Raw genomic sequence first — 20,126 nt, forward strand, 5'->3', positions numbered from 1 at the left:
TCGGTTCGTCCTGCTGTCCTCAAATGGTCCCACGCCAGCAAGATGGCTTGTCACCCTGGCGTGGCTCGGACAATGGCGTTTCTTCGCAGACGTTTTTGGTGGCCTGCCATGGCCGAGGATACTCGGGGTTTTGTTGCTGCCTGTCCAGTGTGTGCGCAGAATAAGAGTACCAATCGGCCCAGCTCTGGACTACTTCACCCCCTTCCTATTCCCCGGCGACCATGGTCGCATCTGGCCCTGGACTTCGTCACTGGGTTGCCCGCTTCTGAGGGGAACACGGTCGTTCTGACGATCGTGGACAGATTCAGCAAGTTCGCCCACTTTGTGCCTATTGCCAAGCTTCCCTCTGCCTCGGAGACGTCCGAGATCCTGGTTAGGGAGGTTTTCAGGGTCCACGGGTTGCCCAGTGATATCGTTTCCGACCGTGGCCCTCAGTTTACCTCTGCTGTCTGGAAGTCCTTCTGTTTGGCCATTGGAGCTACAGTCAGTCTCACATCTGGTTTTCACCCCCAATCCAATGGTCAGGCGGAGAGAGCCAACCAGAAGATGGAATCCACGCTACGCTGTCTGGTCTCTTCCAACCCCACCTCCTGGGTCTCTCAGTTGCCTTGGGTTGAGTATGCCCACAATACTCTCCCTACATCTGCCACTGGGATGTCTCCCTTCCAGTGCCTGTATGGCTACCAACCTCCCTTGTTCCCTTCTCAGGAGAAGGAGCTCTCAGTGCCTTCTGTTCAGGCCCATATTCGTCGTTGCCACCGGACCTGGCATCGGGCCAGAAAGGCACTCCTTAGAGTTTCGGACCGGTATCAGCTCCAGGCGAATCGTCGCCGGATCCCCGCTCCCACCTGCACACCATCGGAGATAGGGTCTGGTTGGCCACACGGGATCTTCCTTTACGGACTGAGTCTAGGAAGTTGTTACCGAAGTTCATTGGTCCGTTTGTGGTGGAGAAGGTGATCAATCCAGTGGCAGTTCGACTCAAACTACCGAGGACGCTCAGAGTCCATCCCACCTTTCATGTCTCCTGCCTCAAGCCTGTCTTCCTCAGTCCTCTGTTGCCTCCTCCGCCTCCTCCTCCTCCTCCTCGGATGATCGGAGGTGGTCCTGCCTACACGGTGCGTCGCATCATGGATTCCAGACGGCGGGGCCGGGGTTTCCAGTATCTCGTGGACTGGGAGGGGTATGGTCCTGAAGAGAGGAGTTGGATTCCGCGGCGACAGGTCCTAGATGCTGACCTCATCAGTGATTTCTACCGCCTCCATCCTGGCGCTCCGGGAGGTCCGCCCGGTGGCGTTCGGTCGGAGGGGGGTACTGTAACGATCCCGGCAGTCTGAGTCGGGTCCTGTCTGGTGACTAGTTTTTCCTGTTCGTGATCTCCAGTTTCCCGAGGGTTCGGGAACGCTCCGGGAGCTCTCTTGTTTTCCGCACCTGCATCCCATCAGCAATCTGCACACCTGGTCCTGATCATCACCCTTCTTAGGCTCTGGCCAAACATCCAGTTCCTGCCGGATCGTTAGCCATGAACAGTATGTTTGTCAGCGTATCAGCCTTGAGTTCTAGCGTTAGTTTTTGTTGTTTTGCACCTTGTTGAATTGCTGTGTACTCACCTCCGTTTTGTTCTGTCTGCAGTCTCTCACCCGGAACCTTCACCCAACCTCTGCCTGATGGTCGGCGGCTGCCGAGCCATGTCTGGACCTACCACTGCACCCTCAACAACCCATCCACGCCACCCGCTCTGTCCCTGGATTATTCAGCCTCACTCGGGAGTCAATTAATAAACACTCACCTTTTCCTCTAAGTACCTTGTCCTGGTCTGCTTCTGGGTTCTGGCGTAGTATACCGTGACACCACCCTTTGCCTTGATGACAGCTTTGCACACTCTCAACCAGCTTCACCTGGAATGCTTTTCCAACCATTTTGAAGGAGTTCCCACATATGCTGAGCACTTGTTGGCTGCTTTTCCTTCACTCTGCGGTCCGACTCATCCCAAACCGTCTCAATTTGGTTGAGGTTGGGGGATTGTGGAGGCCAGGTCATCTGATGCAGCACTCCACCACTCTCCTTCTTGGTAAAATAGCCCTTACACCGCCTGGAGGTGTGTTGGGTCATTGTCCTGTTGAAAAACAAATGATAGTCACACTAAGCCCAAACCAGATGGGATGGTGTATCGCTGCAGAATGCTGTGGTAGCCATGCTGGTTAAGTGTGCCTTGAATTCTAAATAAATCACAGACAGTGTCACCAGCAAAGCACCCCACACCATAACAGCTCTTCCTCCATGCTTTACGGTGGGAAATACACATGCAGAGATCATCCGTTCACCCACACCATGTCTCACAAAGACACAGCGGTTGGAACCAAAAATCTCAAATTTGGACCCCAGACCAAACGAAACATTTCCACCGGTCTAATGTCCATTGCTCGTGTTTCTTGGCCCAAGCCAGTGTCTTATTATTATTGGTGTCCTTTAGTAGTGGTTTATTTGCAGTAATTCAACCATGAAGGCCTGATTCACACAGTCTCCTCTGAACAGTTGATGTTGAGATGTGTCTGTTACTTGAACTCTGTGAAGCATTTATTTGAGCTGCAAATTCTGAGGCTGGTAACTCTAATGAACTTATCCTCTGCAGCAGAGGTAACTCTGGGTCTTCCATTCCTGTTGCGGTCCTCATGAGAGCCAGTTTCATCATAGCGCTTGATGGTTTTTGCGACTGCACTTAAAGACATTTTCAAAGTTCTTGAAATGTTCCGTATTGACTGACCTTCATGTCTTAAAGTAATGATGGACTGTCGTTTGTCTTTGCTTATTTGAGCTGTTCTTGCCATAATATGGACTTGGTCTTTTACCAAATAGGGCTACCTTCTGTATACCCCCCCTACCTTGTCACAACACAACTGATTGGCTCAAACGCATTAAGAAGGAAAGAAATTCCACAAATTAACTTTTAACAAGGCACACCTGTTAATTGACATGCATTCCAGGTGACTACCTCATGAAGCTGGTTGAGAGAATGCCAAGAGTGTGCAAAGCTGTCATCAAAGCAAAGGGTGGCTATTTGAAGAATCTCAAATATAAAATATATTTTGATTTGTTTAACACTGTCTCATCATCACCCCTATTTAGCCCTGGACTGTTCCTTATTATGTTGTGTGTGATTGTTTAGCTTTGTGTCGTGTACTCTATCTTTGTTATTTCTCTTTGTCATTGTTTAAGTAAACCTTGACCTTGTTAATTCCTGCATCTGTGTCCTGCCTCTTCGTATACTCAGTACTCGTCACAGAATCACACACCAAACGAAAATGGATGCAGCAGGAGTTTCCCAGTGCCTCGACCAGCAGCAGCTTGCCCAGTTGAACGCCGCCATGCAGGAAGTGCTCCAAACTCTGCATAATCTGCCCAGCGCTCCGGTTCCACCTCAGGGAGCGGTGAGTGCCCCCAATGCACCTGTTCCCGGGCTATCACCCACTTCTGCGGGAACCCTCGCCCTACCAGAGCGCTTTGACGGTAAAACTACCAAATGTAGCGGCTTCCTGCTACAGGTTTCACTTTATCTGGCGCGTCAGCCTGGGGCATATCTATCTGACCAAGCCAGGATAGCGCTGGTGATTTTGCTACTTAAAGGGATGGTGCTGGATTGGGCCACGGAAGTCTGGGAAGGAGAGGAGGCAGTGGCACTACCCTACCCCACCTTCCTCGCTCGGTTCAGGGCGGTGTTTGATCATCCCATGGAGGGAAAGGACGGGGGTGAGCGTCTCCTCCATCTACAACAGAGAGAGGGGCCCGCGTCCGAGTACGCTCTGAGCTTTCGCACGGTGGCGGCGTCTTCTGGCTGGAATGAGCGTGCTCTGCGCACGGCCTTCAGGAGAGGCTTACGGGAGGACATCAAGACGGAACCCGCATGTCGGGACGACGAGAAGGACCTTGATACCCTCATCACCACATCCATCCGTCTTGATAACATGTTGAGAGAGAGACGGCATTCCCAACACCTCCCAGAGTCCCTACGCTCACCCCATCTGAGCTATGGAAGCTGCCCTGCTTCTGAGTCCTCACCCATGGAGGTGGGAAGCACCCCCTACTCCACCACGGACAACAGATCTCCTGGTGGCTCCCTATCTAGGTGGTATGACTCCCTTCGCCGCTCCGTGAGTGTTACGTCAGCTCCTATCACAAAACCATTGTTTTTAGTTCCCATAACGGTGTCTGGTTATTCCTTCTCTTCCATTTTTACTGCTATGATAGATTCTGGATCAGCGGGGAACCTTATAGATAGGGAGCTGGTCTCTGAATGGGGGTTGCCCACCGTGCCACTGTAATCTCTGCTACACGTCACCTCACTGGACAATAAACCCCTTGGATCAGGCACCATTACGCAAGTCACTCTCCCCATCACCATCACCATTCCCACACTACCAGAGCACCATGAGGAGCTGTCATTCCACATTGTCACGTGACCCCTTCACCGGATCGTCTTGGGATTGCCCTGGCTCAGACTACACAACCCCACCATCAATTGGAGCACCAAGAGGATCATAGCCTGGTCTACCTCATGCCAGAAGACCTGCCTGCCAGTGGTTTGTTGTTCCACGTCAGTGGAGAGTCCGGAGTCCGCCCTCTAACCCAACATTCCACGTGAGTATGCAGATCTCTCCGATGTCTTCTCTTCAGTAAAGGCTACGAGTCTCCCTCCTCACAGGCCCCGGGACTGCGCCATTGACCTGCTGGTGGGACAACACCCCCCGAAGAGTCGCATTTACCCCCTTTCCATGGCGAAGACTGAGGCCATGAAGAAGTATGTGGCTGAGACCCTGAAACAGGGGTTCATCAGACGCTCTACCTCTCCTGCCTCCGCCAGCTTCTTCTTCGTGGCCAAAAAGGTTGGAGGACTGAGACCATGCATTGACTACAGGGGGCTGAATGCAGTCACCACCAAGTACCGGTACCCCCTCCCTCTGGTTCCGTTGGGCATCGAGCAGCTACGAGGGGCCCGGTACTTTACCAAGTTGGACCTGAGGAGTGCCTACAACCTGACCCGAATCCGGGAAGGAGACGAGTGGAAGACGGCATTCAGCACTACCTCAGGCCACTATGAATACTGTGTCATGCCCTATGGCCTCGCCAATGCACCTTCTGTGTTCCAGTCCTTCATCAATGACGTGTTCCGGGACATGCTGAGTAGACAGGTGGTGGTGTACAGCGACGATATCCTGATCTACTCGGCTACGTTCGAGGAGCACGTCAGGGATGTCCGAGCTGTCCTACTCCACCTCCGGGAACACAGCCTGTTGGTGAAGGGGGAAAAATGTGAATTCCACCAACAGACCATCCTTCCTGGGATACCGGATCAGTCCTCAGGGGGTGTTCAAGGAAGGAGTGAAGACGGACGCCGTCAGGTCATGGCCAGTTCCCACCACCATCAAGGGCCTACAGAGCTTCCTGGGCTTCGCTAATTTCTACCGGTGTTTCATCAGGTCCTTCAGCTCCATAGCCGCCCCGCTCACCTCTCTCCTTAAGGGTGGGCCTCAGAAGCTGGCCTTGAACCCTGAGGCTGACACTGTCTTCAAGAGGCTGAAGGAGAGGTTCACCACAGCGCCCATCCTAAAACACCCAGATCCATCTCGTCTTTTCATCCTGGAGGTGGACGCATCGGAGGAGGGTGTGGGTGCTGTCCTCTCCCAGCAGCACGGTAAGCCAGAGAAAATATATCCCTGTGCTTTTTTCTCTAAAAAGCTTACCCCCGCAGAGATGAACTATGGAGTTGGAGACACGGAGCTGTTGGCGGTGGTCCTCGCTCTGGAGGAATGGAGACACTGGCTGGAGGGCGCAATCCATCCATTTCAGATGGATTCCACCGGAAATTCCACCGGAATTTGGAGCACATACGGGCAGCGAAATGGATGAACTCTCGTCAAGCCAGGTGGGCCCAATTTCTCACTCGCTTCCAATTCATTCTGTCCTACTGACCAGGATCCCAGAATGTGAAGGCCGACGCACTCTCCAGGATGCACCATACCGGAGAAAGGAAGGATCTGGGGGGTCCTATCCTGCCCTCGTCTCTTATCGTTGCACCTGTCGTTTGGGATGTGGACGAAGACATCCGCCTGGCGGCTCAGGAGGACCCAGCGCCTGCCAATGCCCCTCCGGGGCACGTGTATGTACCCACCAGTGTCTGTGACCGCCTGCTGATCTGGGCGCACACTACCCTTACGGCAGGTCACTCTGGTATTATGCGCACCCTGCATTCTCTAGCCCAAAATACTGGTGGCCCACCTTGGCTTCTGATGTCTCCCGCTATGTCAACTCCTGTTCCGTATGTGCCCAAACGAAGACACCTCGGAACGCCCCGGCAGGCAAACTAGTTCCTCTCCCAGTGCCTCAGCGACCTTGGTCACACCTGTCCATAGACTGTCACCGACCTTCCACGTTCTGACGGCTTCACCACAGTGATGATGGTCGTAGATCGGTTCTCTAAATAATGCCGTTTTTTGCCACTAACTGGTCTTCCTTCTGCTCTCCAGGTCGCTGAGGTCCTGTTCCAACAGGTCTTCCGGCAATATGGACTTCCGGAGGACATTGTCTCGGACCGTGGCCCCCAATTCACCTCCCGAGTGTGGAAGGCTTTCCTGGAGAAGATCGGGGCCACGGCCAGCCTCACTTCCAGGTATAGACCTCAGTCGAATGGGCAGGTGGAGCGCATGAACCAGGAGCTGGGGAGGTTTGTTCGTTGCCAACCCTTCCCTCCGCCTGCCCTGCAAGAAACTGAGCCCCCGGTTTGTGGGGCCGTTTAAGGTCCTCTGGCGGATAAATGAGGTATCATACCGGCTGCTCCTTCCCTGTCACTACCGTGTCTCACCCACTTTTCATGTGTCTCTCCTCAGGCCAGTGGTTCCTGGTCCTCTGGCGGATGCCGTCCCCCTGGACATTGACGGGAGTCCAGCGTATGCGGTGAGGGACCTGCTGGACTCCAGGTTCCGTGGGGGACGGCTACATTACCTGGTGGACTGGGAGGGGTATGGTCCTGAGGAGAGGAGCTGGGTTCCGGCTGGGGACGTTCTGGACCCCAACCTAATTCGGGACTTCCACCGTGTCCGCCCTGACCGGCCCGCTACTCGTCCTCGGGGTCATCCTCCTGGCCTGCGACGTCCAGCGCATCCATGGGTTGGGGGGGGTGGGGGGTGGGGGGGGTACTGTCACGTCTCCTCCCGTTGCTACCCTCTGGCGCTCTGATTCGCCTGTCTACTGGGCCACCGGTCTGAGCGCACCACCTCGGCAACACCGGAATGGAAACCCAATGCACCCTAATCACCTCCAGTGCACCTGCACCTCATCATCTCATCACCACCCCTATTTAGCCCTGGACTGTTCCTTATGATGTTGTGTGTGCTTGTTTAGCTTCGTGTCGTGTACTCTATCTTTGTTATTTCTCTTTGTCATTGTTTAAGTTAACCTTGACCTTGTTAATTCCTGCGTCTGCATCCTGCCTCTTCGTATACTCAGTACTCATCACAGATATCAACAGAGAGGTATATTTTCTGGGTGATTTAAATATTGACTGGCTTTCATCAAGCTGCCCACTCAAGAAAAAGCTTCAGACTATAACCAACCTGCAACCTGGATCAGGTTATCAGTCAACCTATCAGGTTAGTTACAAACAGCACAGGAATGAAATCATCAACATGTATTGATCACATCTTTACTAATGCTGCAGACATTTTCTTTAAAGCAGTATCCAAATCCATCGGATGTAGTGATCACAATATAGTAGCCATATCTAGGAAAACCAATACGTTTTGTAGTGATTCCTATGTTGTTGATGTAAATAATATTTGTTGGTGTGTAATGAGGAAGAACCAGACACTGCACTTGACACATTTATGAAATTGCTTATTCCAGTTACTAATAAGCCTGGACCCATTAAGAAAATGACTGTAAAAACTGTTGAATCCCCGTGGATTAATAAGGAATTGACAAACGTTATGGTTGAGAGGGATGAGGCAAAAGGAATGGCAAATAAGTCTGGCTGCACAATCGATTGGCAAACGTACTGCAAATTGAGAACTCATGTGACTAAACTGAATAAAAATAAGAATCAACTATACTATGAAACAAAGATAAATTATATAAAGAATGATAGTAAAAAGCTTTGGAGCACCTTAAATGAAATCTTGGACAAAAAGGCAAACTCAGTTCCATCATTCATTGAATCAGATGGCTCATTCATCACAAAACCCACTGATATTGCCAATTACTAAAATATTTTTTTTCATTGGCAAATTTCGCAAACTTAGGCATGACATGCCAGCAACAAATGCTGACACTAACGTCCAAGTATAACTGATCAAATTATAAAAGACAAGCATTGTTAAAATGCAAATCAATTCATAAATGTTTTGACATGCGTTTTTCTGGATTTATTCTGTCTCTCACGGTTCAAATAAACCTACCATTAAAATTATAGACTGATCATGTCTTTGTCAGTGGGCAAACTTACAAAATCAGCAGGGGATCAAATACTTTTTTCCCTCACTGTATACACCTGTTCTGAAAGGCCCCAGAGTCTGCAACACCACTAAGCAAGGGGCACCACCAAGCAAGCGGCACCATGAAGACTACTCACTACTCCCACACTACTCACTCTGCCCCTACACAGATGGTAATGCGCCGCCGCAACCTTCGCTCTCTCTCTCCCACTACTCTCTCCTCTTCCATCCTATCATCTCTTCCCTCTGCTCAATCCTTCTCCCTCCAATCTCCTGATTCTGCCTCCTCAACCCTCCTCTCCTCCCTTTCTGCATCCTTTGACTCTCTGTGTCCCCTATCCTCCCGGCCGGCTCGGCCCTCCTCCAGCTCCGTGGCTTGATGACTCATTGCGAGCTCACAGAACAGAGCTCCGGGCAGCGGAGCGGAAATGGAAGAAAACTAAACTCCCTGCCGACCTGGCTTCTTTTCACTCCCTCCCTCTCTACATTTTCTTCATCTGTTTCTGCTGCTAAGGCCACCTTCTACCACTCTAAATTCCAAGCATCTGCCTCTAACCCTAGGAAGCTCTTTGCCACATTTTCCTCCCTCCTGAATCCTCCTCCCCCCCTCCTCTCTCTCTGTGGATGACTTCGTCAACCACTTTGAAAAGAAGGTTGACGACATCCGATCCTCGTTTGTTAAGTCTAATGACACTGTTGGTCCTGCTCACACTGCCCTACCCTATGCTCTGACTTCTTTCTCCCCTCTCTCTCCAGATAAAATCCTGCGACTTGTGACTGCAGGCCGCCCAACAACCTGCCCGCTTGACCCCATCCCCTCCTCTCTTCTCCAGACCATCTCCGGTGACCTTCTCCCCTACCTCACCTCGCTGATCAACTCATCCTTGACCGCTGGTCATGTCCCTTCCGTCTTCAAGAGAGCGAGAGTTGCTCCCCTTCTCAAAAAAACCAACACTCGACCCCACTGATGTCAACAACTACAGACCAGTATCCCTTCTTTCTTTTCTTTCCAAAACTATTGAGCGTGCCGTCTTTAGCCAACTCTCTTGCTATCTCTCTCAGAATGACCTTCTTGATCCAAACCAATCAGGTTTCAGGACTGGTCATTCAACTGAGACTGCTCTTCTCTGTGTCACGGAGACTCTCCGCACTGCTAAAGCTAACTCTCTCTCCTCTGCTCTTGTCCTTCTAGACCTGTCTGCTGCCTTTGATACTGTGAACCATCAGATCCTCCTCTCCACCCTCTCCGAGCTGGGCATCTCCGGCGCGGCTCACTCCTGGATTGCGTCCTACCTGACCGGTCGCTCCTACCAAGTGGCGTGGCGAGAAGCTGTCTCCGCACCACGCGCTCTCACCACTGGTGTCCCCAGGGCTCAGTTCTAGGCCCTCTCCTTTTCTCCCTATACACCAAGTCACTTGGCTCTGTCATATCCTCACATGGCCTTTCATATCATTGCTACGCTGACGATACACAACTAATCTTCTCCTTTCCCCCTTCTGATAACCAGGTGGCGAATCGCATCTCTGCATGTCTGGCAGACATATCAGTATGGATGACGGATCACCACCTCAAGCTGAACCCTGGCAAGACGGAGCTGCTCTTCCTCCCGGGGAAGGACTGCCCGTTCCATGATCTCGCCATCACGGTTGACAACTCCGCTGTGTCCTCCTCCCAGAGTGCGAAGAGCCTAGGCGTGACCCTGGACAACACCCTGTCGTTCTCCGCCAACATCAAGGCGGTGACCCGCTCCTGCAGGTTCATGCTCTACAACATTCGGAGAGTACGACCCTGCCTTACACAAGAAGCGGCACAGGTCCTAATCCAGGCACTTGTCATCTCCCGTCTGGACTACTGCAACTCGCTGTTGGCTGGCCTCCCTGCCTGTGCCATTAAACCCCTACAACTCATCCAGAATGCCGCAGCCCGTCTGGTGTTCAACCTTCCCAAGTTCTCTCACGTCACCCCCCTCCTCCGCACACTCCACTGGCTTCCAGTTGAAGCTCGCATCCGCTACAAGACCATGGTGCTTGCCTATGGAGCAGTGAGGGGAACGGCACCTCTGTACCTTCAGGCTCTGATCAGTCCCTACACCCAAACGAGGGCATTGCGTTCATCCACCTCTGGCCTGCTGGCTCCTTCCTCTGCGGAAGCATAGCTCCCCCTCAGCCCAGTCAAAACTGTTCGCTGCTCTGGCACCCCAATGGTGGAACAAGCTCCCTCACGACGCCAGGACAGCGGAGTCACTCACCACCTTCCGGAGACATTTGAAACCCCACCTCTTTAAGGAATACCTGGGATAGGATAAAGTAATCCTTCTAACCCCCCAAATTGTAAAGTGGTTATCCCACTGGCTATAGGGTGAACGTACCAATTTGTGAGTCGCTCTGGCTAAGAGCGTCTGCTAAATGACGTTAATGTGCCCTTGAGCAAGGCACTTGACCCTAATTGCTCCTGTAAGTCGCTCTGGTTAAGAGCGTCTGCTAAATGACTAAAATGTAAATGTAAAATGTAAGACCAAGGAGCTCTCCAAACAGGTCAGGGACAAAGTTGTTGAGAAGTGCAGATCAGGGTTGGGTTATAAAAAAAAGTTCTGAAACTTTGAACATCCCACGAAGCACCATTAAATCCATTATTAAAAAATGGAAAGAATATGGCACCACAACAAACCTGCCAAGAGAGGGCCACCCACCAAACCTCACGGACCAGGCAAGGATGGCATTAATCAGAGAGGCAACAAAGAGACCCCTGAAGGAGCTGCAAAGCTCCACAGCGGAGATGGGAGTATCTGTCCATAGGACCACTTTAAGCCGTACACTCCACAGAGCTGGGCTTTACGGAAGAGTGGCCAGAAAAAGCCATTGCTTAAAGAAAAAAATAAGCAAACACGTTTGGTGTTCGCCAAAAGGCATGTGGGAGACTCCCCAAACATATGGAAAAAGGTACTCTGGTCAGATGAGACTAAAATTGAGCTTTTTGGCCATCAAGGAAAACGCTATGTCTGGTGCAAACCCAACACCTCTCATCACCCCGAGAACACATTTACATTTTAGTCATTTAGCAGACGCTCTTATCCAGAGCGACTTACAGTTAGTGAGTGCATACATTATTATTTTTTATTTTGCATACTGGCCCCCCGTGGGAATCGAACCCACAACCCTGGCGTTGCAAACGCCATGCTCTACCAACTGAGCTACATCCCTGCCGGCCATTCCCTCCCCTAACCTGGACCAATTGTGCGTCGCCCTATGGGTCTCCCGGTCACGGCCGGCTACGACAGAGCCTGGATTCGAACCAGGATCTAGTGGCACAGCTAGCACTGCAACGCAGTGCCTTAGACCACTGCGCCACTCGGGAGAACATCCCCACAGTGAAGCATGGTGGTGGCAGCATCATGCTTTGGGGATGTTTTTCATCGGCAGGGACTGGGAAACTGGTCAGAATTGAAGGAATGATGGATGGCGCTAAATACAGGGAAATTCTTGAGGGAAACCTGTTTCAGTCTTCCAGAGATTTGAGACTGGGACGGAGGTTCACCTTCCAGCAGGACAATGACCTTAAGCATACTGCTAAAGCAACACTTGAGTGGTTTAAGGGTAAACATTTAAATGTCTTGGAATGGCCTAGTCAAAGCTCAGACCTCAATCCAATTGAGAATCTGTGGAATGACTTAAAGATTGCTGTACACCAGCGGAACCCATCCAACTTGAAGGAGCTGGAGCAGTTTTTCCTTGAAGAATGGGCAAAGATCCCAGTAGCTAGATGTGCCAAGCTTATAGAGACATACCCCAAGAGACATGCAGCTGTAATTGCTGCAAAAGGTGCCTCTACAAAGTATTGACTTTGGGGTGGTGAATAGTTATGCACGCTAAAGTTTTATTTTTTGTGTGTCTTATTTCTTGTTTGTTTCACAATAAATAAAACATTTGCATCTTCAAAGTGGTAGGCATGTTGTGTAAATCAAATGATACAAACCCCCCAAAAATCAATTTTAATTCCAGGTTGTAAGGCAACAAAATAGGAAAAATGCCAAGGGAGGTGAATACTTTCGCAAGCCACTGTACAAATAGTTTCAGACTTTGCCACACTTACAAGGAATTTAGTGTTTACATATATAGCCATACCCCCACCTTTCTTAACTTGATCAGTGCGATTCAAATTGTAACCATTTATACAAATATCCTTATCAAGAACAGACTTGCTGAGCCAGGTTTCTGAAAACACAATTACATCAGCATCAGTTGATTTAGCCCAAATCCTAACTCCATCAATTTTAGACAACAGGCTGCATACATTTAAATGAAAATATACCAAGACCAGATCTAGATTTAAAATCAGAGGGGGTTTAGAGACATTGCATATCAGGACCAGGGTTAGGTTGCACGTTACCTGATATCAACAAAAGAAGAATAACTAGGCACCTCTGTTTAATAACTGTCACGGATTCAGCCAAGGCTGCTCCTCCTCCTTGCTCGGGCAGGCTTCGGCGTTCCTCGTCCCCGGAGTACTAGCTGCTGCCGATCGATGTTCCGGTGTTTGTCTTGTTTAGTCTTTATTGTTTACACCTGTTTCCCATTATGTTTGATTGTATTCCCTATATTTACCCCTGTCTCTCATTTGGTATTTTGTGTGTTATTGTTTGTTGTCATTTCCGGCAGTTCGTGTATGTACGGGTCTTTGTGCTTTCCCCCCTGTTTTGGAGGTTTGTTGTTGTGTACGTTGATTTTACTGTGTTCAGTAAATAACGTTGCCAGCCGCTCTGTGTCCTGCTTTTGACTTCGCTACCGCATACACGTCGCATGACAGAATAACACACCATCCATGGAGTCAGCAGGAGCGACGGTGCCAGCGGGATCACTGGAGGAGCGCGTTTTCCAACAAGCGGCCATGATCCAGGATCTTGGCACCGCCATGGAAGGGGTGATGAACACCTTGAGGCGATGGGAAAGAGGAGGTTTGCCCACACCTCCTCCAACGATACCACCACCATCAGCTATACCCATCGCTTCACCTCCGGAGCCCAGTGGGATTCGGCTCTCGCTCCCAAGGGCTTATGATGGCACCGCGGCCGGGTGTCAGGGTTTCCTGCTCCAAGTGGAACTCTACCTGGCAACCATCCACCCGGTGCCCTCGGGATACGAGAGCGTGTCCACCCTCATCTCCTGTCTGTCCGGCAAGGCACAGGAGTGGGCCAACACCGAGTGGGGGGGAATAGACGCCGCTACAATCAACTATGCGGAGTTCACCCGCCGCTTCAGGGCGGTGTTCGATCATCCCCCAGAGGGGAAGGCGGCGGGTGAGCGTCTGTTCCACCTCAGACAGGGGAAGAGGAGTGCGCAGGAGTTCGCACTGGACTACCGGACTCTGGCTGCCAATGCGGGATGGAATGAGAGGGCCCTCATCGACCACTACAGGTGCAGCCTAAGGGAGGACGTTCATCAGGAGTTGGCCTGCAGGGACACCAACCTAAGTTTCAATCAGCTGGTGGACATGTCGATTCGCCTAGATACCCTGTTGGCTACCCGCGGACGTCCGGAGTTGGGGCCGTCCATTCCATCCCCCAGCACTTCCGAGCCGAGCCCCATGGAGCTCGGGGGTGCTGGTGCTAGGGAGACGAGGAGAGAGACCAGGAGAGAGGCAGTCCCCTGCACCAACTGTGGCCGCAGAGGACACACTGCGGTTCGGTGCTGGGGAGGGTCTCCTAGGAATCGAGGCAGTAGGCAACGCACTGATGAGTCATTCCAGGTGAGTAAGCACCCAACTCACCCAGAGCTCTCTGTTGTACATATGTGTATTAAAGTTGTGTTTCCCAAGGTTTCTTCTCACTCTCAGCATAAGGCGCTAGTAGATTCAGGCGCAGCTGGGAATTTTATCGATCGCCGGTTCACGTATAAGTTAGGGATTCCTATTGTACCAGTTGATGTGCCCTTCCCCATCCATGCCCTAGATAGCCGCCCTTTGGGGTCGGGATTGATTAGGGAGGTCACAGCGCCACTTAAGATGAAGACGCAGGAGGGCCATGAGGAGATTATACAGTTGTATTTGATTGACTCTCCTGCGTTTCCCGTGGTGTTGGGGCTTCCCTGGTTAACATCTCATGACCCCAACATTTCATGGCAACAGAGGGCTCTCAAGGGATGGTCTGATCAGTGTGTCGGGCGGTGTGTAGGTGTTTCCGTAGGGGCAACTACGGTGGAAAGTCCGAACCAAATTCCCACAATGCACATTCCTCCTGAGTATGCCGATTTGGCACTCGCCTTCTGTAAAAAGAAGGCGACTCAATTACCACCTCATCGACAGGGGGATTGTGCGATAGACCTCCAGGTAGGCGCTGCGCTTCCTCGTAGTCATGTGTATCCTCTGTCTCAGGAGGAGACGGCAGCTATGGAGACATACGTCACAGAGTCTCTGAGACAGGGATACATAAGGCCGTCCACTTCCCCTGCGTCCTCAAGTTTCTTTTTTGTGAAGAAGAAGGATGGGGGTTTACGCCCGTGTATTGATTACCGTGGTCTCAATCAGATTACAATCAAATACAGCTATCCTCTCCCTCTGATTGCTAGTATGACGGAGTCATTACACGGGGCGCGATTCTTCACAAAATTGGATCTCAGGAGCGCTTACAACCTGGTGCGCATTAGGGAAGGAGATGAGTGGAAGACAGCATTCAGTACCATCTCGGGTCACTATGAGTACCTCGTCATGCCATACGGTTTAATGAATGCTCCTTCAGTCTTCCAATCATTTGTGGACGAGATTTTCTGGGATTTGCATGGACAGGGTGTAGTGGTGTATATTGATGACATTCTAATATACTCCGCTACAAGAGCCGAGCATGTGTCCCTGGTGCGTCGGGTCTGGGTAGACTGTTGGAGCATGACCTGTATGTGAAGGCGGAGAAATGTCTGTTTTTCCAGGAGTCCATCTCCTTCCTGGGACATCAGTTGTCCGCGTCAGGGGTGGAGATGGAGATTGACCGCGTTTCAGCCGTGCGTAATTGGCAGACTCCCACTACGGTGAAGGAGGTGCAGCGGTTTTTGGGTTTTGCCAATTACTACCGGAGGTTTATCCGGGGCTTTGGACAGGTAGCAGCTCCCATCACCTCCCTGCTAAAGGGGGGCCCGGTGCGTTTGCAGTGGTCGGCTGAGGCGGACAGGACTTTTAGACATCTGAAGGACCTGTTCACCTCGGTTCCGGTGCTGGCACATCCGGATCCCTCTTTGGCGTTTCAAGTTGAGGTGGATGCGTCCGAGGCGGGGATCGGTGCTATACTGTCTCAGCGCTCGGGCACGCCTCCAAAACTCCGCCCCTGTGCTTTCTATTCCAAGAAGCTCAGTCCGGCGGAACGCAATTATGACGTGGGGGACAGGGAGCTGCTAGCGGTGGTTCAAGCCCTGAAGGTGTGGAGGCATTGGCTTTAGGGGGCTAAACACCCTTTTCTCATTCTGACTGACCATCGTAACCTGGAGTACATCCGGGCAGCGCGGAGACTGAACCCTCGTCAGGCTAGGTGGGCCATGTTTCTTGCCCGGTTTGTATTTAAGCTCACTTATATACCAGGGTCACAGAACGCTAAGGCAGACGCCCTGTCCCGACGATATGACACAGAGGAGAGGTCCATTGAGCCCACTCCCATACTTCCGAAGTCTTGTCTAGTGGCACCGGTGGTGTGGGAGGTCGATGCGGAAATCGAGCGGGCGTTACGTGCCGACCCTACTCCCCCAGAGTGTCCAGAGGGGCGGAGGTACGTGCCGCTCGAGGTCCGTGATCGACTGATATATTGGGCTCACACGTCACCCTCCTCTGGTCATCCTGGTATTGGTCGGACGGTGCACTGCCTTAGCGGGAAGTACTGGTGGCCCACCTTAGCTAGGGACGTGAGGGTTTACGTTTCTTCCTGCTCGGTGTGCGCCCAGTGTAAGGCGCCTAGACACCTGCCCAGAGGGAAGTTACAACCTCTACCCATTCCACAACGGCCGTGGTCTCACCTATTGGTGGATTTTGTCACGGACCTTCCCCCCTCCCAGGGGAATACCACAATCTTGGTCGTTGTGGATCAGTTTTCTAAGGCCTGCCGTCTCATTCCTATGCCAGGTCTTCCTACAGCCCTACAAATGGCCGACGCCCTGTTTACTCACGTCTTCCGGCACTACGGGGTGCCTGAGGATATAGTGTCTGATCGGGGTCCCCAGTTCACCTCTAGAGTCTGGAGGGCATTTATGGAACGTTTGGGTGTCTCGATTTGCCTTAACTCGGGTTTTCACCCTGAGAGTAATGGGCAGGTGGCGAGAGTAAACCAGGATGTGGGTAGGTTTCTGAGGTCCTATTGCCAGGACCGGCAGGAGGAGTGGTCGGGGTATATCTCCTGGGCAGAGATAGCCCAAAACTCACTCCGCCACTCCTCCACTAATCTTACGCCTTTTCAGTGTGTGTTGGGGTATCAGCCGGTCCTGGCACCCAGGCATCAGAGCCAGATCGAAGCTCCTGCGGTGGATGAGTGGTTTCGGCGCTCTGAGGAAACATGGAACGCTGCGCATATCCATCTGCAGCGGGCTATCAGACGGCAAAAGGCGAGCGCCGATCGCCATCGCAGTGAGGGTCCGGTTTATGCACCGGGAGATTGGGTCTGGCTCTCGACCCGAAACCTGCCCCTTCGCCTGCCCTGCCGGAAGCTGGGTCGGCGGTTTGTGGGGCCATTTAAAGTCCTGAGGAGATTGAACGAGGTATGTTATAGGTTACAACTTCCCATTAATTACCGCATTAACCCCTCGTTCCATGTGTCTCTCCTCAGGCTGGTGGTAGCTGGTCCACTCCAGGAGAATGAGATACGAGAGGCTCCTCCGCCCCCACTAGACATCAAGGGGGCTCCGGCGTACTCAGTCCGGTCCATCGTGGATTCGAGGCGTCGGATGGGGGGTCTGCAGTATCTCGTGGAGTGGGAGGGGTACGGTCCGGAGGAACGGTGCTGGGTCCATAGGAGGGACATTCTAGATCCCTCCCTGTTGAGGGATTTCCACCGGAGTCTTCCGACTCGCCCTGCTCCGCGTCCTCCTGGCCGTCCCCGAGGCTGGGGTCGGCACACGGCTGGAGCCGCGCGTCAAGGGGGGGGTACTGTCACGGATTCAGCCGAGGCTGCTCCTCCTCCTTGCTCGGGCAGGCTTCGGCGTTCGTCGTCCCCGGAGTACTAGCTGCTGCCGATCGATGTTTCGGTGTTTGTCTTGTTTAGTCTTTATTGTTTACACCTGTTCCCCATTATGTTTGATTGTATTCCCTATATTTACCCCTGTCTCTCATTTGGTATTTTGTGTGTTATTGTTTGTTGTCATTTCCGGCAGTTCGTGTATGTACGGGTCTTTGTGCTTTCCCCCCTGTTTTGGAGGTTTGTTGTTGTGTACGTTGATTTTACTGTGTTCAGTAAATAACGTTGCCAGCCGCTCTGTGTCCTGCTTTTGACTTCGCTACCACATACAAGTCGCATGACAATAACTTTGCACGGCTTCTCTTTTTTAAGAGAGCTACTGCAAGCAAATTCTACAAGTGAGTTTCCAGACAATACAAAACAGTCATTTAAAACCATTAGACTTTGGTAGTGACACAAGTTCGTACTGTTCACATTATGACACAAATGCATCGGCACTTGTACGAGTGGACCGAGTGAAAAGGAGTGAGTTCCTGCAGACACAATGTCTAATGGAGGGGAGAGCACATTGTCAGATGTACTCACCCAGCGACAATGTTCGTTTTCTCCAGAGTTCAGTAAAGTCAGTGCGCAAAGCAATACCACGAAAATTGTCATTTTCTCTGAGAGATGTAAGAAATAGAGTCCAAGGAAAGGTAAGGGGAGAGAGGGACTGTGTGTATGTGTCACGGTTAACTAAGCCAGAACCCAGAAGCAGACCAGGACAAGGTACGTGGAGACAAAGGTGAGTGTTTATTAATAGATTCCGAGTGAGGCTGAATAATCCAGGGAACAGAGCGGGTGGCGTGGATGGGTTGTTGAGGGTGCAGTGGTTGGTCCGGTACTGGCTCGGCAGCCGCCGACCATCAGGCAGAGGTTGGGTGAAGGTTCCGGGTGAGAGACTGCAGACAGAACAAAACGGAGGTCAGTACACAGCAAGTCAAAAAGGTGCAAAACAACAAAACTAACACTAATGGCTCAGAGACTGATACGCTGACAAACATACTGTTCATGGCTAACGATCCGGCAGGAACTGGATGTTCGGCCAGAGCCTAAGAAGGGTGATGATCAGGACCAGGTGTGCAGATTGCTGATGGGATGCAGGTGCGGAAAACCAGAGCGCTCCCCGGAGCGTTCCCGAACCCTCGGGAAACTGGAGATTACGAACAGGAAAAAACTAGTCACCAGACAGGACCCGACTCAGACAGCCGGGATCGTTACAGTACCCCCCCTCCGACGAACGCCACCGGGCGGACTCCCGGAGCGCCAGGATGGAGGCGGTAGAAGTCACTGATGAGGTCCGCATCAAGGACCTGTCGCCGCGGAATCCAACTCCTCTCCTCAGGGCCATACCCCTCCCAGTCCACGAGATACTGGAAACCCCGGCCCCGCCGTCTGGAATCCATGATGCGACGCACCGTGTAGGCAGGACCACCTCCGATCATCCGAGGAGGAGGAGGAGGAGGCGGAGGAGGCAACAGAGGACTGAGGAAGACAGGCTTGAGGCAGGAGACATGAAAGGTGGGATGGACTCTGAGCGTCCTCGGTAGTTTGAGTCGAACTGCCACTGGATTGATCACCTTCTCCACCACAAACGGACCAATGAACTTCGGTAACAACTTCCTAGACTCAGTCCGTAACGGAAGATCCCGTGTGGCCAACCAAACCCTATCTCCGATGGTATAGGTGGGAGCGGGGATCCGGCGACGATTCGCCTGGAGCTGATACCGGTCCGAAACTCTAAGGAGTGCCTTTCTGGCCCGATGCCAGGTCCGGTGGCAACGACGAATATGGGCCTGAACAGAAGGCACTGAGAGCTCCTTCTCCTGAGAAGGAAACAGGGGGAGGTTGGTAGCCATACAGGCACTGGAAGGGAGACATCCCAGTGGCAGATGTAGGAAGAGTATTGTGGGCATACTCAACCCAAGGCAACTGAGAGACCCAGGAGGTGGGGTTGGAAGAGACCAGACAGCGTAGCGTGGATTCCATCTTCTGGTTGGCTCTCTCCGCCTGACCATTGGATTGGGGGTGAAAACCAGATGTGAGACTGACTGTAGCTCCAATGGCCAAACAGAAGGACTTCCAGACAGCAGAGGTAAACTGAGGGCCACGGTCGGAAACGATATCACTGGGCAAACCGTGGACCCTGAAAACCTCCCCTAACCAGGATCTCGGACGTCTCCGAGGCAGAGGGAAGCTTGGCAATTGGCACAAAGTGGGCGAACTTGCTGAATCTGTCCACGATAGTCAGAACGACCGTGTTCCCCTCAGAAGCGGGCAACCCAGTGACGAAGTCCAGGGCCAGATGCGACCATGGTCGCGGGGAATAGGAAGGGGGTGAAGTAGTCCAGAGCTGGGCCGATTGGTACTCTTATTCTGCGCACACACTGGACAGGCAGCAACAAACCCCCGAGTATCCTCGGCCATGGCAGGCCACCAAAAACGTCTGCGAAGAAACGCCATTGTC

This window comes from Coregonus clupeaformis, chromosome 16, assembly GCF_020615455.1.
Source record: "Coregonus clupeaformis isolate EN_2021a chromosome 16, ASM2061545v1, whole genome shotgun sequence".
NCBI lineage: Eukaryota > Metazoa > Chordata > Actinopteri > Salmoniformes > Salmonidae > Coregonus > Coregonus clupeaformis.